At 37.1% G+C, this 23,945-nt stretch overlaps 1 pseudogene; it reads left to right on the top strand.

Annotated features, from left to right (window-relative positions):
- The first annotated feature begins 5,936 nt into the window (after positions 1 to 5,936).
- Positions 5,937 to 7,536, top strand: LOC114497090 (annotated as a pseudogene).
- Positions 7,537 to 23,945: the final 16,409 nt, after the last annotated feature.

Raw genomic sequence — 23,945 nt, 5'->3', positions numbered from 1 at the left:
CTTTATGTTTTGGGGAGGTCTTGGGACTCAGGACTTTGCCAGTTGTGTGGGCTGGGATGCAAACCATCAAGAGAAGTTGAAATTTAGGGTTTTCTTCTCAACAGGAATGAAAGAGGCCAAAAAAAAAGAAGAAGAAGAAGAAGAAAAATAAGGAAAAAAAAAAAGCCTGCCCATAGTGATGCCTATAAATGCTGTGTGGCTGCAAGAGTCTGCCCCCTGTCTTAATTCAGGAAGTATAAACAAAACTGGTAGAAATGGGTCATTTGGGGAAAAAGTTTCCGGTGAGAGAAAAGTCTAGTTGCTTTGCCCTTCAGTGTTTTAGAGCTGCCTCAGTGTATAGAACTTCTTTCAGATGCTGCTCATCAAGTCCTGCCTATTAAGGAAAAAACTGCAAAAATGATTGGTATGATTGGTATGGCAATTTCATTTTATATACACGGGGCCACAAGTGACTCATTGCTGATCCCTTTTTGAATTGCATGCTATATGTCTTTAAGGCGGCCAAACTGCCCTTTACCTCAATGCCCAGAGCTAGAAGGGATGTCTTTTATTTTTATTTTTAACACTCAAGAATATGTTTTTATTGATTTTAGAGAGACAGGAAGTGAGAGAGAAAGAGAGAAACATCAGTGTGAGAGAGAAACATCCATTGGTTGCCTCCTGTACGTGCCCAGACCAGGGTTCAAACCCACAAACTAGGTAGGTGCCCAGATTGGGAATAGAGCCCATTATCCCTTTTGGTATGGGATGATGCTCCAACCAACTGAGCCACCCGGACAGGGCTAGAAGGGATTTATTTTGGTTATTTTTTCCTTTAGTATGTACAAGAGATGATATTTTTTTTAATTAAAAAAATTTAAATTAGCCCTGGCTGGCATAGCTCAGTGGATTGAGCACGGGCTGCGAACCAAAGTGTACATGCCTGGGTTGCAGGCCATGACCCCCAGCAACCGCACATTGATGTTTCTCTCTCTCTCTCTCTCTCCCTCCCTTCCCTCTCTAAAAATAAATAAATAAAATCTTTAAAAAAATTTAAATTAAATTTATTGGGTGACAGTAGTTAATAAAATTATATAGGTTTTAAGTGTACAATTCTGTGTACATCACCTGTAAATTGCATTGTGTGTTACCACCCCAAGTATCTCAGGGTCATCATTCTGAACTTTAATTGGGTGTTCATGTATATAGATTAGAGTTGTAGATGTAGACATTATTAAATGTTGGAATATACATACCCTGCAACAGTTGTGTGTATGTGAGTTCTAATAGAATTTCTTGTATGAAATAATTCTCTTTCATTTATTTGTTTTTTCTAAGAGTTCTCTGGGATCATAAAAGTTAGCTAAGAAAATTCCAATTACTTGAGTTCTACTATACTGGTTTTCCTACCCATAGGGATAAAGGAAAGAGAGCAAGGGAGAAAGCCCATTTAAACATGGTACCCTATGAGGTCCAGGCTGTATGATGCCTCACATTCAAATAAACACAAGTTTGACAACCAAAACTCATCACAAGGTAATTCAAATATTTACCAGGGACTTTCAAAGAATGTCAAAAAAGTATCCAGCAGAAGTCTTTAAAATTATTTCAACATCTTTTGTTCCATTCCCTACACACTCTAAAGCTCCTTCCAAAGGCTGGCAGCTCACAATCTTCTTCCTCAACCCTGCATGCACCCTTGTTCTCCCAGACCAAGGTAAGTTTTTTTCTCTTTCTAAGATTAAAAACAACATATATCTTTAGCCTGTCTCTTATCTTTTAATTTTCAGATCTTTCACTCATGGTCCTAATTAGCTTCACTGAAGGCTTTCGGGCAAGCACACAGTCACAGAGGTGCAAACTCTGAATGCTTGTACAGTAATGCTTTTAGTCCCTTTTGGACAATAATTTTTTAAAAATATAATCCATGCAACAGACTGTCTTCCAGTAACTAAATGACAAGATTTTTTTTGTTATTTGTTTGTTTGTTTGTTTGTTTTTTGCAATAAGAGGCAAGGCCAATAGAGTTACCCAAATCCACATTTCTGAAGACTGGAGGAAGGGATGAGGGAGAGGTGAAATGCAGCACCAGATGAGCAGCAGCTTTGAGCAGATATGTAATCCTTCCTGAACCTACCTTGCTCCCTCCTCTGATGACATACATGCTGATCATTTTCCCTGGAAACGCTGTTTCTTGATCACAGGGTTGTAGACTGACAAACCATCTCCTTAGAAGTTTACTTACTTTTTGAGACATACTTTCAAAGTCAAGTTTGACCATTTCTTTGCTGTCTCATGTCTAATGTCTGAGAGTTTCTTCACAAAAAGCCCATTTCCATGTTCTGTGTTAAAATCAATCTAGGGGCTGAGATGGACTTATGCCAGCATTTAAATGCTAACCTGAAGCTAGAACAGCAAAGGTGCTTTATCTGCAGCATCCAAAAACCAGAGGAGGCAGAGAGAGAGTCTAAGAGCATACAAGGTGAAAACATAAATAGTATGATTCAATAAGATATAAGCTTGACAAATGTTAAAAAATAAAATATTAGATACATGTTCAATAAATGTAAATGTGCTGAAGAAATTGCGAGGTAAGAGTGATTTTGTAGTGTGGTAGAACAAATAAGGAAATGTTTCCTCAACAAATAGTATATTTAGGAAATTTCCTTGTCATTTGTATTGTCTAGGAAGAGTTATTTAAAGCACTTAGTTGTCTTGGATTAAACTGCTCAGTCCTTAGGGAAGGAAGCAGTTTCTTGCTTATTCATTTCTTAATTGAAAATATATTTAAGTAGACTTACTATGTACCAAGCACAGTATTAGGCACTAGGAATGGGGCATAGAATACATGCAACATGGTCCTTCCCCTCTAACAGACATCGAATAGGTTATTGCTCGTTCAGACATTGAGTGTGTGCATTAAGAGTTATGATGGAGAACAGCCAGGTGCTATTGAAGCTGGTCAGTCAAGGAAGACTTTATGGGAGAATATGACTTTTAAAAATAGATCACAGGCTTGTCGTCCTTCCTTTGGCATATTAAACCAAGCGAGGATCTGTTGAACAACTCAGGTGCCACTTGGCATGGTCTTTTTCTTTGCCTGAAAAGAATACATTAACATCAGATTAAGCAAAGAGCTCATAAAATGCATGATGGCACATCGAACAGTCAAAACATACCAAACATTCTTTTCCAGCAGATTGGGAAAGAGATTCATTTTGAAATAATTATCTGGTAATAGGTTCGACCTAAAAAAAAATAAACATGAAACTATAATTATTTTTCAACAGAAGGAGACGTACTCATTTTATTTTCTGAAGTTGTATATCTATTTCATAGCACTGGAAGCTCGATACTATGTTTAATGTTCTGAAGGGTAGAAACATGATGTCTGTTTTATTTCATAACATGAATTGAAAGCGTTTGTGGGACAGGATGTTGTTTTGGTTCAATAGGTTGTTTAAGGTTCCTTAAGAGTTTATCCAGTAACTGCTTTCAGCTTTAAGATATTAATGTTTCCATTTGGTTTTCAGATCCAAAGACTGTGTAAGCAGATTTTTCTGTTTTTGATGCCTTAGCCTATTCCTAGTACAGTTTAAGGTAATCAATCATATAACTGAGAGTAATAAAGGACTCTGGCTAAGAGTTTTTACACAAATCAGACTTGCATTGGTTTGAGTGGGGATGGCGATTATTCAAGTATTGCAGGAAGAGCTTGGAGTCAAACCTCAAAAATGTCCCAGATTTGCAGCCCATGCTCTAGTTAGGAAGGCTGTCCCTCATGTTAATTCAGGTAAGAGGCTGGCCAGGCTCATGGTAGGAAAATGAAGTTACCTGTTGGGAACAATGAAGTGGCTGATTCCCTTGGGCTACTCAACAAGTCTCTACCTATGTTTCTGCCAAATTCCAGAAGGAAAACCTGCTGTGTCCTATCTTTCTCTGGAGACCCAAGTCTGGGGTTTGTGCTTAGGAACATAATGAAATAGGTCAAGTTTGTTGTGGACTCTTCTCTCAGGCCCCCTTTGTTTTCCCTTTGAGTCTATTACTCCTGTCTTCTAGTACTCCAAACTTTCCTACCGCCCTCTAGAGGCCCTGAGTTCACCACTGGGGACACCTACCAGTCTAGAGGCTTCCCTTAGGGCTTTGGTTCCTCTCCATTTTCTGAGCCAGCAGTGGCGCTTTGAGTCTTAGATCGTGTATCTCTGATGTTGCTTTTGTCATCACATTTTACTCCGACTCTTTCTTACTTCTACTTTCACTTATTACCCCTGTGCTTACATTGAGCCTGCCTGAATAATTCAGGATAATTTCCCTTTCTGCAGTCAGCCTGAACTCCCCCCTGCCAGGTACCCTAACATATTGACAGATCCTGGAGATCAGGACACAGACATCGTCATGGGGCCATTCATCTGTCTACCACACTCACCTTTGATCCTACTACTAAAACCTACATTATGTTCTTAAGTGACCCCCTACTAAGCTGAAAAGTAAACCCGATCATTGAACCCAACAGATGTGAAAAGCAAACATAGTTAATACACTATAGTCAATAATACTGTATTGCACATTTGAAAGTTGCTAAGGGAGTAGATCTTAAAAGTCCTCCTCACAAGAAAAAATTGTTTGTAACTATGTATGATGACAAATGTTAACTAGACTTATTTTGGTGATAAATTCATAATATATGCAAATATCAAATCATGTTGTACACCTGAAATCAATATAATGTTATATGTCAGTTATACCTCAGTTTTTAAAAAAGGCAAATATGTTGGACATATCCCTACTTATTCTCCGATATCTGTTTATACACCGTGAGTCAACCATGTTTTTTTTTCTATACTAGATCCACAGGAGCCTCCAGAATCCTTTTTAGCACAGTATTCTTGGCAACCACTTCCAACCAATCAGATTTGGCATCAAGATGAAACTTTTTTGATGTCACTGCTTTAATGGGTCACCCCTTCCTTTTAATTAATAACTTCTGGAGATGTAATGTTTTAACCCCAAGGAATGCTTTGACTGTCAAACTTTAGAATACCAGCAACCCACCTGTGGAGACAAGTGTACTTGGGAGATGTTCCTGTAATCTTTCAAGATATAATGTATGCATGGCTTCCAGTTCCCCCTCTTTCATTGGTCACCATGCACTGGGAACAGGATTGGATTATCCAGCTTAGGGTTTCTCACCCTCAGCACTACTGACGTTTGGCATGAGATAATTCTCTGTTGTGCAGGGTTGTCCTGCACATTGCAGATGTATAGCAGCATCCCTGGTCTCTGCCCATTTGATGCCAGTAGCCCTTCTCCAGTCAAAAACATCTTCAGGTATTGCCAAATATACTCTGGGCAGCAAAAGAACCCCCAGCTGAGAACCACTACTCTAGGAGACTGAAATGGAAACGACCTATTTCTGGCAGTAATAAGTTAGAAGGATATACCCTTGTTGTGGTTCTTTGACTTCCCTTTGGCTGGTATTTAATGATGTTCATATGTCAAGAAAAGACCCCATTGACAATAGCACTTACTCAAGCTTCATTTCAGATATCCAAATCCCAGATCAGAGCAGAAGGCCTTTTATAAGCAAGGGCTTGGTGTAGTATGAGCAAAAGTATTGCTTTACCCATCTTTAAGGCTCAACTCAGGCCAACTCCCTCCACGAACACTTTTGTGCCTGCTCCTTTAGAGGCACTGTATTCCTCTTCTGAACTCCTATTGGCTAAATCTCCATGTACCATTGTCATACATCTGGCATTATGCGACATTTTATTTATGGATACATGGTTGACACCCCAACTAGAATGTCCAAGTTATAAGTGCTTTGAAAATAGTTTCTAAGGAACTTTCCAGAACACTCTGTGGGAAGCAGAGGAGCAGTGGCTTTTAGAGCTGGGTGCAGTAATACGCTCTTTCTCACTCCTCCACACCTGCCTCCAACTACTCACCAGTTGTCAAAAATGATAAAAGAGACCACTTACTATTATATTTTGGGGGTCAGACCCAATGCCACACAGGAAGAACTGGAAAAAGCTTGCAGGAAGCTGGCCTTGAGGTACCACCCTAGTAAGAAACAAAATGAAGAAGAGAACTTTAAACAGATTTCTCAAGCTTAGGAAGTGCTCTCTGATGCAAAGAAAAAGGGATTATATGATAAAGGAGGAGAACAAGCAATTGGAAAAGGTGGAGCAGATGGTGGTTTGGGCTCCCCCATGGACATCTTTGATATGTTTTTTGGAGGAGGAGGAAAGATGCAGAGGGAAAGAAGAAGTAAAAATGTGCATTGGCTCTCAGTAACCTTAGAAGATTTATGTAATGGTGCAACAAGAAAACTAGCTCTGCAAAATAATGTGATTTGTGACAAATGTGAAGGCCGAGGTGGTAAGAAAGAAGCAGCAGAATTCAGCAAATTCCCTCCGCGTGCGTGGAGAGCCACGGCCATGGGGAATGGATCAGTCCTAAAGGTAGATGTAAAAGCTGCAATGGAAGGAAGATAGTTCGAGAGAAGACAATTCTAGAAGTTTAAGTTGACAAAGGCATGAAAGAAGAGAACATTCCATGATGAATAAGACCAAGAACCAGGACTAGAGCCAGGAAACATATCATTGTTTTAGAGCAGAAGGACCATACTGTTTTCACTCGGTGAGGAGACCTTTTCATGTGTATGGACATACAGCTGGTTGAAGCATTATGTGGCTTCTAGAAGCCAATAGCTACTCTTGACAACTGAACCATAGTCAGCACCGCTCATCCAGGTCAGATTGTGAAGCATAGAGATATCAAGAGTGTTAAATGAAGGCATGCCAATTTATCGTAGACCATATGAAAAGCATTGCCTAATCATTGAATTTAAGATAAACTTTCCTGAGAGGGCTTTCTCTCTACTGATAGCGGTTTGCCATCATTTTGCTGAGGATTTTAGCGTCAATGTTCATCAGCGATATTGGCCTGTAGTTTTCTTTCTTTGTTGTGTCTTTATCTGGTTTTGGAATTAAGATGATGTTGGCCTCATAAAAAGAGTTTGGGAGTCTTCCATCTTTTTGGATTTTTTGAAATAGTCTGTGAAGGATAGGGGTTAGCTCTTCCTTAAATGCTTTGTAGAATTCTCCTGTGAAACCATCTGGTCCAGGGCTTTTGTGTGTTGGGAGTTTTTTGATTACTGCTTCAATTTCTTTTGTTGTTATTGGTTTGTTCAGGCTTTCTGCTTCTCTTTCATTGAGTTTTGGAAGATTATATTTTTCTAGAAATTTGTCCATTTCACCTAGGTTTTCAAATTTCTTGGCATACAGTTCTATGTAGCAATTTCTTACAATCCTTTGTATTTCTGTGGTATCTCTTGCTGGAAAAAACTCCTAGCTGAAAGGAAGTAGAAGAGACCGATGAAATGGACCATGTAGAGCTGGTGGACTTTGATCCAAGTTGAGAAAGATGGTGCATTTACAATGGAGACACATATGAGGATGATGAACATCCTCATAGGGGTGGTGTTCAGTGTCAGACCTCTTACTGGGGCCAGTGAATAACACTCACTGCTGGCATTTTATATACAGAAGTGAATGAGTGAAGCGTATTATAATCATAATATGCTCACTTTCTTGCTATTGCTTTTATTTTAATATTCAACTACAGTAGGGTTTGAAAAGTTACATGAAGAATAAACTCAAAATATAAAAGCTCAAAAAAAAAGATAGTTTCTGTATCTTATTATATATATTATTTATTTTACACAATGTAAAGTCAAATAAATCCCTGAGGTTTGTTTATGATCAGTCACAGGCCTATTCCTCTTTCTTAACACTCTCCCCATTTCCTGAAACCTAGGTATTTGCCTTCACTTTGCTGAACAATGTGCATCTATTGCTAGCTCTTGATTTTTCATTTTTAGGCAATATCTACATAGGGAAGATAGGGACTTAACTCTCTTTCCATACCTACAAAGTTCTAAACTCCAGGAAATGAAAATTATTACATTGTTCTCCTTATAAAATCTTCCCAGTATGGTTATACCATTGTTTTGAGTTAAATGATATTCAATGTTTATATCATTGTTACTATATGAATGATTTTCACAACTGGACTGTATAAAATATAATGATTACTTTTCCTTTTTGACATATTTTTTAAGTTAATACACATTCACAATTTCTTTTTTTAAGAAATAATAAAATTTACTTATTTATTTTTATTGTTGTTCAGTTACAGTTGTCCCCATTCCCCTCCCCTCCATTGTTCCCCTCTGTCCAACCCACCCCTACCTTCCACTTTCAGTCATCCTCGTGGCCCCCTCGTTGTCTTTGTCCATGGATCCTTTATTTATTTTTTTAATATATTGTATTGATTATGCTATTATAGTTGTTCCATTTTTCTCTCCCCTTTATTCCCCTCCACCCTGTAGCCCCACTTCCACCATCATTCCCCCCACTTAGTTCATATCCATGTGTCATACATATAAATTCTTTGGCTTCTCCATTTCCCATACTATTCTTAACCTCCCCATGTCTACTTTGTATCTACCATTTATGCTTCTTATTCCCTGTACCTTTTCCCCCATTCTTCTCTCACCCCTTCCTCACTGGTAACTCTCCATGTGATCTCTATTTCTGTGAATCTGTTCCTGTTCTAGTTGTTTGCTTAGTTCATTTTTTTATGTTCAGTTTTTGATAGCTGTGAGTTTGTTGTCATTTTAGTTTGTATTTTTTTATCTTCTTTTTCTTAGATAAGTCCCTTTAACATTTCATACAATAAGGGCTTGGTAATGATGAACTCCTTTAACTTGGTCTTGTCTGGGAAGCACTTTATCTGCCCTTCCATTCTAAATGACAGCTTTGCTGGATAGAGCAATCTTGGATGTAGGTCCTTGCCTTTCATGACTTTGAATACTTCCTTCTTGCCCCTTCTTATCTGCAATGTTTCTTTTTAGAAATCAGTGGATAGTCTTATGGAAACTCCTTTGTAGGTAACTGTCTCCTTTTCTTTTGCTACTTTAAGATTTTCTCCTTATCTTTAATTTTGGGTAATGTAATTAGGATGTGGCTTGGTGTGTGCTTCTTTTGGTCCAAGTTCTTTGGGACTCTCTGAACTTTCTGGACTTCCTGGAAGTCTATTTCCTTCACCAGATTGGGGGAGTTCTCCTTCATTATGTTTTTAAATAAATTTTCCATTTCTTGCTGTTCTTTTTCTCCTTCTGGCACCCCTATGATTAGTATATTGGAATGTTTAAAGTTATCGCGGAGGTTCCTAAGCCTCTCCTCATTTTTTTGAATTGTTCTTTCATTCTGTTCTGGTTTAATGTTTATTTATTCCTTCTGCTCCAAACTGTTGATTTGAGTCCTGGTTTCCTTCCCTTCACTGTTGGTTCCCTGCACATTTTTCATTTCACTTTTCATAGCCTTCACCTTTTCCTCTATTTTGTGACCATACTCAACCATTTCTGTGTACATCCTGATTACCACAGTGTTTTGAACTCTGCATCTGATAGGTTGACTATCTCTTCATCACTTAGTTGTATTTTTTTCTGGAGCTTTGATCTGTTCTTTTATTTGGGCCATGTTTTTTTGTCTCTGCATGCCTGCTACGTGGTAAGAGGTGGAGCCTTATGTATTCACCAGGGCAGGGCAACCCACATTGGTGCCTTGTGGTGCTGTATGTGGAGGGGGGGTTCAAGAGGGAACAAAGCCACTTGCTCAGTTTCCAGCCCGTTTTCAGTCACTTCCTCTGCTACCCACAAGCAAATTGGGTCCTTCTGGTGCTGATTCCCAGGCGAGTAGGTTTGCGTACATTCTGGGACCCTGTGGGTCTCTCCAGGGAACTCTCCTGTGAGGGCGGGAGTTTCTCCTGCTCCCTCAACCCCACAGGTTTTTTCAGTCAGAAATTTTGAGGCTTTTTATTTCCCCCGTACTGGAACCCTGGGTCGCATAGTCTGTCTTGCTCCCCAGTTGTTCCTTCCAGTTTATTCACATGCAAATATGGGACCACCCACTCCTATAACTGCCTCCTTGTCCAGTCTGACAGCCACCGCCACACCCACCTGATCCTCCAGCCACTGCCTGGCCAAGCATCCTCTACTTCCCAGCTGCACGCCTCTGCCCCTCCTACCCATCTGGATGAATGTTTCTTCTTTAACTCCTTGGCTGTCAGATTTCCATACAGTTCAATTTTCTGGCAGTTCTGATTATTTTTTGTTTTTAAATTTGTTATTGTTCTTCTTTAGGTTGTGTGAGGAGGCAAAGTGTATCTACCTATGCCTCCATCTTGGCCAGAACTCCCCCATCGGTCCTCTATACATGTTTCTTGACTTGAGCTTTCTCCTTCTTTCTCTTGTTATTACCCTCCCTCTCCCTTCTGGTCACTGTCAGTTTATTCTTTGTTTCCATGTCTCTGATTCTATTTTCTTCACTTGTTTGTTTTGTTGATTAGGTTCTGCTTATAGTTGGGATCATGTGGTATTTGTCTTTCACTGCCTGGCTTATATTTCATTTAACATAATACTCTCTAGTTCCATCCATGCTGTCACAAAGGGTAGAAGCTCCTTTCTTTCTGCTGTATAGTATTCCATTGTGTAAATGTATCACAATTGTTTGATCCAATCATTTACTGATGGGCACTTAGTGCTGTTTCCAGCACTTGTGCTATTTTAAATAGCACTTGGTTATTTTAAATAATGCTGCTATGAACATTGGGGTGCATAGGTTCTTTTAAATTGGTGTTCCAGGATTCTTAGGGTGTAATCCCAGCAGTGGAATTGCCTGGTCAAAAAGTAGTTTCATTTTTAGTTTTCTTTTTTTTCTCTTTTTTAAAAATTTTAATTATTGTTCAAATACAGTTTTCTCCTTTTTACTCCAAATCCAGCCCCCTTCCCAACCCTCCCCACTTCCCTCCCATTACCACGCTCCCCCTAGTTTTTATCCATGTGTCCTTTAAGTTTGTTCCCGTGAACCCTTTCCAATGTCCCCTGAAATTCCCTCTTCTCTCCCCTGTGGTCACTGTCAGCCTGTCCTCTATTTCAGTGTCTTTGGTTATATTTTGCTTGCTTCTTTGTTTTGTTGTTTAGGTTCCTGTTAAAGGTGAGATCATATGGTATTTGTCTTTCACTGCCTGACTTGTTTCGCTTAGCATAATGTTTTCCAGCTCCATCCAAGCTGTTGCAAAGGGTAGGAGCTCCTTCTTTCTTTCTGCTGCATAGAATTCCATTGTGTAAATGTACCATAGTTTTTGGATCCATTCATTTACTGATGGGCATCTTGGTTGCTTCCAGCATCTAGCTATTGTAAATTGTGCTGCTATGAACATTGGGATGCATAGGTGCTTTTGGATTGGTGTTTTAGTGTTCTTAGGATAAAGTCCCAGCAGTGGAATTGCTGGGTCAAAAGGCAGATCCATTTTTAGTTTTCTGAGGAAGTTCCATACTGCTTTCCATAGTGGTTGTACCAGCCTGCAGTCCCACCAACAGTGCCCTAGGGACCCCTTTTCTCCACAACCTCTCCAACACTTGTTGTTTGTTGCTTTGTTTATGATGGCCATTCTGACTGGTGTGAAGTGGTATCTCATTGTGGTTTTAATTTGCATCTCTCTGATAGCTAGTGATATTGAACATCGTTTCATGTGTCTTTGGATTTTCTGTATGTCCTCCTTGGAGAAGTGTCTGTTCAAGTCCTTTGCCCATTTTTTAATTGGATTCCTTGTCTTCTTAGAGTGCAGTCATGTAAGTTCTTTACATATTTTGGAGATTAAACCCTTGTCTGAGGTATCATTGGCACATATGTTTTCCCATACAGTTGGTTCTCTTTTAATTTTGATACTGTTTTCTTTAGCTGTGCAGAAGCCTTTAATTTTGATGAGGTCCCATTTGTTTATTCTTTCCTTTATGTCCCTTGCTCTAGGGGACAAGTCAGTAAAAAAGTTTCTGCATGAAATATCTGAGATTTTTCTACCTACGTTCTCCTCTAGGACTTTAATGGTGTCATGTTTTATTTTTAAGTCTTTTATCCACCTTGAATTTATTTTTGTATATGGTGTAAGTTGGTGCTCAAGTTTCATTTTTTTGCACGTGGCTGTCCATTTCTCCCAACACCATTTGTTGAAGAGGCTATTTTTACTCCATTTTATGTTGCTGCCTCCTTTGTCAAATATTAATTGACCATAGAGACTTGGGTTTATTTCTGGGTTTTCTGTTCTGTTCCATTGGTCCTGTTTTTATGCCAGTACCAGGCTGTTTTGATTACAGTGGCCTTGTATTATAGTTTAGTGTCAGGTATTGTGATCCCTCCTACTTTACTCTTCTTTCTCAAAATTGCAGCAGCTATTCAGGGTCGTTTATGATTCCATAAAAATTTTTGAAGTGTTTGTTCTATGTCTGTGAAATAAGCCATTGGTACTTTAATAGGAGTTGCATTGAATGTGTACATTGCTTTGGGTAGTATGGACATTTTGATGATATTAATTCTTCCAATCCATGAATATGGTATATGTTTCCATTTGTTTGTGTATTCCTTGATTTCTTTCCTGAGTGTTATGTAGTTTTCTGAATACAGGTCTTTTACCTCTTTGGTTAGGTTTATTCCTAGGTATTTTATTTTTCTTTTTGCTATTTCAAATGGGATTTTTTCCCTTGATCTCTGCTTCTGCTGTTTCATTGTTGGTGTACAGAAATGCCTTTGATTTCTGGATATTGACTTTGTATCCTGCTGGTTTGCCAAATTCATTTATTAGGTCAAGCGATTTTTTGGTGGAGTCTATAGTATTTTCTATGTACACTATCATGTCATCTGCAAACAGTGACAGTTTTGTTTCCTCCTTTCTGATTTGGATGCCTTTTATTTCTTTTTCTTGTCTGATTGCTGTGGCTAAAACTTCCAGTACTATATTGAATAGAAGTGGTGAAAGTGGACAGCCTTGTCTTGTTCCTGATGTTAGTGGAAAAGATTTTAATTTTTGCCCATTGAGTATGATGTTGGCTGTAGGTCTCTCATATATGGCCTTTATTATGTTGAGGAAAGCTTCCTCTATTCCCACTTTGCCGAGTGTTTTTATCATGAATGGGTGCTGTACCTTATCAAATGCTTTTTCTGCATCTATTGATATGATCATGTGGTTTTTGTCTTTGCTTTTGTTTATGTGATGTATTACATTTACTGATTTGCGAATATTGTACCATCCTTGCATCCCTGGAATGAATCCCACTTGGTCATGGTGTATGATCTTTTTAATGTATTGTTGGATGCGGTTTGCCATTATTTTGCTGAGGATTTTAGCGTCAATGTTCATCAGCGATATTGGCCTGTAGTTTTCTTTCTTTGTTGTGTCTTTATCTGGTTTTGGAATTAAGATGATGTTGGCCTCATAAAAAGAGTTTGGGAGTCTTCCATCTTTTTGGATTTTTTGAAATAGTCTGTGAAGGATAGGGGTTAGCTCTTCCTTAAATGCTTTGTAGAATTCTCCTGTGAAACCATCTGGTCCAGGGCTTTTGTGTGTTGGGAGTTTTTTGATTACTGCTTCAATTTCTTTTGTCGTTATTGGTCTGTTCAGGCTTTCTGCTTCTCTTTCATTGAGTTTTGGAAGATTATATTTTTCTAGAAATTTGTCCATTTCACCTAGGTTTTCAAATTTCTTGGCATACAGTTCTATGTAGCAATTTCTTACAATCCTTTGTATTTCTGTGGTATCTGTTGTAATCTCTCCTCTTTCATTTCTGATTGTGTTTACTTGGGTCTTCTCTCCATTTTTAGTTTTCTTAGGAAATTCCATACTGTTTTTCAGAATGGCTGCACCAGTCTACATTCATACCAACAGTGCACTAGAGTTCCCTTTTCTCCCCAATCTTGCCAGCACTTGTTTGCTGATTTGGTTATGATGGTCATTCTGACTGGTGTGAGGTGATATCTCATTGTGGTTTTAATTTGCATTTCTCTGATGGCTAGTGATGTTGAGCATCCTTTCATATGTCTCTGGGCCTTCTGTATGTCCTTCCTGGAGAAGTGTCTGTTCAGGTCCTTTGTCCATTTTTTAATTGGGTTGTTTGTTTTGCTGGAGTGGAGTTGTGTTCTTTATATATTTTGGAGATCGAACCCTTGTCCAAGGTATCATTGGCAAACATATTTTCCTATATGATTGGTTCCCTTTTCGTTTTGCTGATGTTTTCTTTGCCATGCAGAAGCTTTTTAATTTGAGGTACACCCATTTGTTTATTCTTTCCTTTATATACCTTGCTCTAGGGGACATATTGGCAAAAATATTGCTGCATAGGATATCTGAAATTTTCCTGCTTATGTTCTCTTCTAGGACTTTTATGGTGCCACAATTTTTATTTAAGTTTTATATCCATCTTGAGTTTATATTTGTGCATGGTGTAAGTTGGTGGCCGAGTTTTGTTTTTGCACATACCTGTCCAGGTCTCCCAACACCATTTGTTGAAAAGGCTATTTTTACTCCATTTTATGCTTCTGCCTTCTTTGTTGAAGATTAATTGACCATAGAGACATAGGTTTATTTCTGGGCTCTCTCTTCTGTTCCATTGATCTATGTGGCTGTTCTTATGATAGTACCAGACTGTTTTGATTACAGTGGCCTTGTAATACAGTTTAATGTCAGGTATTGTGTTCCTTCCTACTTTGTTCTTCTTTCTCAAGTTGCTATAGCAATTCGGGGTAATTTATGGTACTATACAAATTTTTGAAATATTTATTCTGTATCTGTGAAATATGCTATTGGCATTTTAACAGGGATTGAGTTGTATCTATAAATTGCTTTGGGTCGTATGGACATTTGGACAATGTTAATTCTTCCAATCCATGAACATGGTATGTGCTTCCATTTATTTGTATCATCTTTAATTTCTCTCTTCAGTGTTGTATAGTTTTCTGATTACAAGTCTTATATCTCCTCAGTAGGTTTATTCCTAGGTACTTTGATTTTCTTATTGCTATAGTAAATGTTTCCCTCCCTAATTTCTGTTTCTGGTATTTCATTGTTGGTGTACAAAAATGCCTTTGATTTTGATATTGACTTTGTATCCCACTGTTTTGCCAAATTTACTTATTATATGGGGTACTTTTTTGTGGAGTCTATAAGGTTTTCTTTTTTAAAAAAGATTTTATTTATTCATCTCTAGAGAGAGGGGAAGTGAAGGAGAAAGAGAGGGAGAAAAACATCAATGTGAGAGATAAGTTATCAATAGGTTACCTCTTGCACACCATCAACCAGGGACCTGGCCCACAGTACAGGCATGTGCCTTGACTGGGAATTGAACTGGCCACCTTTCAGTTCATGGTCCAGCGCCCAATCCACTGATTCACTCCAGCCAGAGATATAGGGTTTTCTATGTACACTATAGTGTCATCTGCAAACAGTGACAGTTTTACTTCCTCCTTTCCAGATTGGATGCCCTTTATTTCTTTTTCTTGTCTCATTTCTGTGACTAGAACTTCCAATACTATGTTAAATAGAAGTGGTGAAAAGTGGATGATAACTTTGTCTTGTTCCTGATATTAGTGAGAAAGCTTTTAGTTTTTGCCTAAGTGTGATGTTGGTTGCAGGTTTCTTGTATATGGCCTTTATTATGCTGAGGTATGCTCCTCTATTCCCATTTTCCTGAATGTTTTTATCGTAAGTGGGTGTCATATTTTATCAAATGCTTTTTCTGCATCTATTGATATGATCATTTGAATTTTGTCTTTCCTTTTGTTTATGTGATGTATATGTTTATTGATTTGCAAATATTGTACCATCCTTGCATCTCTGGGGTGAATCCCACTTGATCATGGTCTATGATCTTTTAATGCATTGCTTGATCTGGTTTGTTGAGGATTTTAGCATCTATGTTCATCAGTGATATTAGCCTGTAGTTTTCTTTCTTTGTTGTATCTTTATCTGGTTTTGAGATTAGGATGATGCTAGCCTCATAAAAAGAATTTGGCTGTCTTTCCTCTTCTTGGAATTTTTGGAATAACTTGAGAAGAATAGGGGTTAGCTGCTTCTTAAATGTTTTGTAAAATTCTCCTGTGAAACCATCTCGTCCAGTTTTTTGATTACTATTTCAATTTCGCCAGCTGTTATTGGTCTATTCAGACTTTCTGCTTCTTCTTGATTCAGTTTTGGAAGATTATATGTTTCTAGAAATTTGCCCATTTCACCCAGGTTTTCAAATTTCTTGGCATACAGTTGTTCATAGTGCTTTCTTACAATCCTTTGTATTTCTGTGGTATCAGTTGTAATTTTGATGCTTTCATTTCTGATTTTATTTATTTGGGTCCTCTCTTTTTTTCTTGATGAGTCTGGTTAAAGGTTTGTTGATTTTGTTTATCTTTTCAAAGAATCAGCTCCTGGATTTATTGATCCTTTGAATTGTTCTTTCCATGTCTATGTCATTTAATTCTGCTCTGGTCTTATTTCCTTCCTTCTACTCACTTTGGGCTTTGTTTGTTGTTGTTATGTTCACAATTTCATATCTGCAATTCCAAATTTCAGAAAGCTCTGAAAACCAAAACAAAATAAAACAAAATTTTATATTAGCGGCAAACTTATATGACAGGTTCACATGACCCGAATGAATCTGTGGCTACTTGTAGTTTCTATTTATACTACCTGGTGAAATTATTTAGGTGCTTTGCTGCAGAAAATTTTGATTTGTTTGATTCCAGGGAGTAGTTTCAAACTTACTTAGGGAGTAAAATAATATATATACATGTACCATATTATGTTTCTAAAATCTGAAAAAAGCATCTAAAATTTAAAATGCATCCCTCCCCAGTGGTTTGACAGCATTCTTTTTTGTTTCTTTAATTTCCTTTTCAAAAGTTTTACATTGTGAAATACGACAAGTTTATAGGAAACTGTATAAAATAGATGTATGATTTAATGAATGGTCGTAAAATGAGTATCTGTTGAACTATTACCCAGGTGAAACAAACCCCAGCACCCAAGAAAACTCTCATGTTTCCCTTCCCAGTCACAATCCTCACATGTGCTGTAGTTGGTAACCACTAACCTAACTTTTATGCATTAATTTCCTTGGATTTTATGTAAAACTTACCATCTAATTACTCATCCTTAAACACTGTATTTTTTTGTCTGCTTTTGAACTTCATGTAAATGACATCAAACACTACATGCTTTGTTGTGGCTGACTTTCTTTTCCCATTAAAAATTTTGAAATAAATTCCAGTTTATAGAAAAGTTGAAAACTTTTTCCTGAAGGATCTAAGGGTAAATTGCAAACATGATGCCTCATTACTCTGGAATTCTTTAGTATGTATTTCTTGTCAACAAAAACATTCACTTGCATAACCTCAATGTGACCACCAAAAGCAGGAAATTAGCATTGTATATTATCTAATTCTCAGATTCCATTCAATTTTTTCAAATTGTCCCAATAATGCCTTACTTTTTCAGTGTATTTTGCATTAGTTTCAGATGTACAACATAGTCATTAGACAATCACTACTTTAGAAAGTGCTCCCTCTTATATTCCCAGTACCCACCCAGCACCATACATAGTTATTACACTATTTTGCCTATATTTCCTATGCTGTGCTTTACATCCCCATGACTATTTTGTGACTACCAATCTGTACTTCTCGGTCCTTTTATGTTTTTCATTCAGTCCCTTAACCCCTTTCCCCTCTGACAGCCATAATTCTGTTTTCCATATCTATGAGTCTGTTTTATTTGTTTTATATTGTCCTTTAGATCCCTCATATAAATGAAATCCTGTGATATTTATCTTCCTATGACTGATTTATTTCATTTAACCTAATACCTCCTAGGTCCATCCATGCTGTCACAAATGGTAAGAATTTGTTCTTCTTAATGGCCAAGTAATATTCCATTGTATATGTGTACTATTGCTATTTTATCCACTCATCTAGTGATGGGCACTTGGTTGCTTCCATATCTTGGCTCTTGTAAGTAATGCTGCAATGAACATAGGGGTGTACATATTCCTTCAGATTAGTATTTTGGCTTTCTTTGGCTATATGACCATAAGTGAAATTGCTGGGTCAAAAGGCAGTTTCATTTTTAATTTTTTAAGGACCCACCTTACTGTTTTCCATAGTGGCTGAAGCAAGTTGCATTCCAACCAGCAGTGTACTAGGGTTTCCTTTTCTCCACATCTCTCCAACACTTGGTTTTTGATTCACTGATAATAGTCATTCTGACAGGTATGAAGCGATATGTCATTGTGGTTTTTAAGTTGCGTTTCTCTGGTGATTACTGATGTTGAATTCCTTTTCATATCTCTATTGGCCATCTGTATGTCCTCTTTGGACAAGTGTCTATTTAGGTCCTTTGCCCATTTTAGAAAATTTTGGATATTAACCCCTTATCAGATGTATCATTGGTGAATATGTTTTCCCATTCAGTGGGTTGTCATTTCATTTTGTTGATGATTTCCTTTGCTGTGAAAAAATTTTTAGTTTGATACAGTCCCATTTGTTTATTTTTAAATTTGTTTCATTTTCACTAGGAGATATATCAGAAAAATTATTACAAGAGTAATGTCTGTGATTTTTACTGCCTGTGTTTTCCTCTAGGATTTTTATGGCTTAGAGCCTAACATTTAAGTTTTTAATCCATTTTGAGTTTATTCTTGTATATGGTGTAAGAAAGTGGTCTAATTTTTTTTCATGTCTCTTTCCAATTTTCCTAACACCATTAATTGAATAGACTATCTTTACTCCATTGGATGCTTTTGCTGCCTTTGTCAAGTATTAATTGACCTTATAGGCATGGGTTTATTTCTGGGCTCCATACTGTGTTCTATTGATCTACACATTTGCTTTTATGCCAGTACCATGCTGTTTTGACTACTACGACCTTGTAGTTATAATTTTATATCAGGTAGTGTTGTTCCTCCAACATTGTTCTTCTTTCTCAAGATTCCTGTGGCAGTTTGGGATCTTTTGTGGTTACATATACATTTTTGGATTATTTGTTCTAGTTCTGTGAAATATACCATTGGTATTTTGATAGAAATTTCATTGAATCTATATATTGCTTTGAGTAGTATGGACATTTTAATAATGTTAATTCTTCCTATCCATGATCATGGTATATGCTTCCATTTATTTGTATCTTCTTCAATTTCTTTCTTCAGTGTCTTATTTTTTGAGTACAGGTCTTTTACCACTTTGGTTAAATTTATTTTTAAGTTTTTTTATTTTTCTTTTTTTGATGCAAGTAAATTGATTGTTTTCATAGTTTCTCTTTCTGATACTTCATTATTGTATAAAAATGCAACCCATTTTAGGATATTTATTTTGTATACTGCTACTTTACTGATTTATAAATCAATTCCAGTAGTTTGTGATGAAATCTTTAGGGTTCTTTATACAATAATGTCTTCTATAGTTTATGGATCCATTTCAGAATCACATGTTGCATTTATTTGTCTAGTCACTTAGTCTCCTGCAGTTCTAAGTAGTTCCTCAATCTCTCCTTGTCTCCCATCACTATGACAATTTTATAGATTATATGTAAGTTATTTTGTAGAATGTTCTCAAGTTGGATTTGTTTGATGTTACTATTAATGAGATTTAGTTTATGCATCTTTGGCAAGAAAACTATAAAAGTGATGTTACATTCTTTTTATTACATTTTACCAGGTGGTACATAATTTTTGTTTGCTCCATTTTTGATGTTGTTCATTTTGATTACTTGATTAAGGTGTTTAAGTCAGCTAGGCTTCTCAGTTGTAAGTTTACTATAGCTTGCCATGTATAATGCACACCCACATTTTTGGCACAAACTTTCAGGAAAAAAATCCTTCATTTTAATTTTTTGATTCAATTTTCTATTTATTTATATTTAGATACTTGCTTTTTGTATTACAGAAGAATTTTAGCATTTATTTTTTAGCATATTATGGTATAAGAAATTTTAGTTAACTAATAATTATGAAACACAGGAACAGATAAAAGGTATTTCAGGTACTACCCAAATATAATGAGCACCCTTATTTTGCCCTCAAAAATCTGGGCAAAAAAGTGTACATTACACTCAGCAAAATACGGTACTCTCATCCCCTTTTTAATTTAAAAGAAAATTTTTTTCACATATTAATATAGTTCAGATTAGTATGTCTGGTTCATTTTACCTCCTTCGCTGGCTTTAGTTTTTCTGAACTTCCCTTTGTCTGTGATGACCAAGTTATAGAGATATCTGCTTCATCAGACTTTAAAGTTTACATTATTCTTATATTTTATCTTGACAGAATTGTCATTCTTTCACCAGCTGTCAGTAGGAAGTCCTTCATTTCCTCAATTTTGTGAGGCATGACTACAAGGAGGCATGGAGAGAGTACAGCTGGCACAGCAAACTTCAAGAAGCCAAGAGGATGGTAAAGCTTTCTTTATAATGGATAGATATATTTTTGAAAGATTTTATTTACTTATTTTTAGAGAGGGGAAGAGAGGGAGAGAAACATCAATGTGTGGTTGCCTTTCAAGCACCCTCTACTGGGTACCTGGCCTGCAATCCAGGCATGTGCCCCGACTGGGAATTGAATCAGCAACCTTTAGCTCACAGGCTCAATCCATTGAGCCACATCAGCCAGGGCTGATAGATACTTTTGTGGGGAAATTTCTTGACAACATTATAGTACCCCATTTAAATATCCCACAATACATTCAGTTCACTTATTTTAAAATTTTACATTAATTTTGAGTCATGTTTTCCAATTTTATTCAATAGGTTATAGTGCTTTAATATGTTATTCACTGTGATGTTCAAACTGTTTAAGACTTGACCAGTGGTACCCCTTTAAGATGGTCGTTTGCTCTTTTCACATGTTATTATCACTCTTTGAGCAGTTTCTTAACTTCTGACACAAGAAGAAAGAATGTTCTAGGATCATCTTTCACTTTCTCTAATCCTATCCTGGAACCAGCTATTGCTTCCGGAAATTTAACTCCAAAATTCTATTTAGTTGTTTAGAGAATAAAATCTGGACAGTAGGTGTGCTCATTGCCATTGAGATATCACTGTTTCCATACACTCTTAGTGGACATAGCTGGAGAACATATGTATGTATATGCATATATTTATATGTATATATGATTATTCATATGCATATATAATATGTATATATAATATTCCCACATAACAATGACATTTTTTGAATTCAAATAACTCTATTTGGATTCAACACCACAGGATTCATTCTATTTTTCTCTCTTTCCACATATTACTCCTTTTCTCTTAAACCTTTAGGAAACTGCTTCCCATTATCCTTAAGAGATTTACTTAATTATCAATCACTCGTGTGCAACAAGTCTCCCATCACTGCTGCTGGTCCCTTCTCCACTTTTATGCTTTTATCATTTTATTGGTGCTTAGACACTAGGCAGTGGGTCTGTGACCAGCCTTATGACCTTTTGTAATCACTCCATTTTCCTCCTCCCTAACCAACCACTGATCTTCTTTCCATCTCTACAGATTAGTTTGATTTTTTTTAGAGTTTGATATAAATGGAATCACACAGTGTGCACTCTTTCATTCAGCATAAGTAACTTAAGGTTCATTCATGTTGTCATGTCACTAGTTTGCTCCTTGTTATTGCTGAGCAGTATTCCATTGTATGGATATACCAAAATTTGTGTATACGTTCACCTGTAGATAGACATTTGAGCTGTTTCTATTAATTGGCTATTAAAAGTAAGCTGCTATATTAATGTGCAAGTCTTTATATAGACATATATTTCTTTTTCCCTTGGGCAAATATACAGGAATTAAATAGCTTGATAATATTGTATGTATATATTTAACTTAAAAAAATTAGGACTGAACAGCCTCCAGACCAGAAATGCAGGGTTGGCAAAACCTGGAGCTGTCTGATCCTTATCTCCTGTGTGATATTCGTAGAACCGCGTCCGTTGGAAATTGTACAGTACTCACAGGTTGTGGAAGGTTTTGTTGTTCTCTTAAGGAAGCCAGAACTTCTACTGTTAATTTCTACCCAACCCCTCACTGTACGAGAGAGAGCAAAACCCAGAATGGTTGTAGCTTAGAATCTGAAAACGGCCTATTCTAGGCAAGGTATTGGAAATATGGTGAAAATAAAGCTGAAGAGAGTGCCTGGTCTGAGGCCTCAGTCACATCAGAAACCCTTTATTTACACATGTAACCACCACTACCTTGCTTATAACCTCTCTGTCAATCAATATCATTTCTTTTCCTTTTGATATTAAGTAAAATGTTTTTTGAAGTTTTTATCTTGTTTCACAAAAGGAATTAGTTCATCTGACAAGGTCAAAAACAAGTCACCTTCTAAAATCCATAATGTGCTTTAAAATTTTTCTCTTATTATTTCAACAAATATTCAGTGAATGACTACTATGCTCCCAGCATGGTGGCAGGAGCTGGGGAGGCATTTGTTAATAAAATTAACAGAATCTCTGCCTTCAGGGAGCTTGTAGGCAAGGGAAAAAGAAATTATTAAATTATTTAGTACATTAGAAGGTGATAAAAATTTTTAATTATATTTTATTGATTATGTTATTACAGTTGTACCAATTTCCGCCCTCTGCTCCCCTTCACCCAGCACCCCCACTTTCTCAGCCAATCCACATACCATTGGTCATGACCATGGGTCATGTGTATAAGTTCTTTGGCTACTCCATTTCCTGTACTGTATTTTATATCCCCATGGCTATTCTGTAACTACCTATTTATGCTTCTTAACCCTCATCTCTTCACCCATTCCCACACAATCCCCTTCCATCTGGCAGCCATCAAAACACTCTCTGTATCCATGATTCTGTCTCTGTTCTTCTTGTTTGCTTAGTTTTATTATTCCATTCAATTGTTGAAAGATATGTATTTATTGCAATTTCATTGTTCATAGGTTTCATCTTTTTTTCTTTCTCAAATAAGTCCCTTTAACATTTCTTGTATAATGATTTGGTAATGATGAAATCCTTTAGTTTTATTCTTGTCTGGGAAGCTCTTTCTCTGCCCTTTGATTCTAACTGATAGCTTTGCTGGGCAGGGCAATCTTGGCTGTAGGTCCCTGCTTCTCATGACCTTGAATATTCCTTGTCCATCCCTTCTAGCCTGCAAAGTTTCTTTTGAGAAATCAGCTGATAATCTTATGGGAACTCCCCTGTAAGGGACTCACTTCTTTTTTCTTGATGCCTTTAACATTCTCTCTCTATCTTTAACCTTTGGCATTTTAATTATGGTGTGTCTTGGAATGGGCCTCTTTGCATCCATCTTGTTGGGGATTCTCTGTATTTCCTGCACTTGCATGTCTATTTCCTTCACCAAATTAGGGAATTTTTCTTTCATTATTTTTTTCAAATAAGTTTTCAATTTCTTGTTCTTTTTCTTCTCATTCTGGCATCCCTATGATGTGAATGTAGAACATGTAAAGTTGTCCCAGAGGCTCCTTACACTGTCCTCGATTTGTTGGATTCCTTTTCCTTCTTGTTATTCTGATTGGTTGTTTTTGCCTCGTTATTGTCCAAATCATTGATTTGTTTCACAGCTTCATCCAGTCTACTGTTGTTTCCCTATAAATTGTTTTCTTTATTTTGATTAGTGTATCCTTCATTTCCCACTGGATATTTTTTATGCTGTTGAGGTCCTCACTAAGTTCCTTGAGTATTCTTCTAACCAGTGTTTTGAACTTTGCATCTGGTAGATTACTTATCTCCATTTTGTTTAGCTATTTTTCTGGAGTTTTGATTTTTTCTTTCATCTGGACCACATTTCTTTGTCTCCCCATTGTGGCAGCCTCCTTGTAAATTTCTATATATTATGTAGAGCTGCTATGCCTCCCTGTCTTGGTAGCATGACCTAATGTAATAGGTATCCTGTAGGATCCAGTGGTACTACCGTCCTTATCACCCTACTTGTATACTTGAGGTGCACCCTTCATGTGGGTTGAGTACACCCTCTTCTTGTGGTTGAGCCTTGATTGCTATTGGCAGATGAATGGGAGGGATTTACCCAGGCCAGTCAGCTGCAAGCGTTGG

Source organism: Phyllostomus discolor, chromosome 5 (assembly GCF_004126475.2).
Source record: "Phyllostomus discolor isolate MPI-MPIP mPhyDis1 chromosome 5, mPhyDis1.pri.v3, whole genome shotgun sequence".
Lineage (NCBI taxonomy): Eukaryota > Metazoa > Chordata > Mammalia > Chiroptera > Phyllostomidae > Phyllostomus > Phyllostomus discolor.
This window is presented reverse-complemented; position numbering and strand designations above follow the sequence as displayed.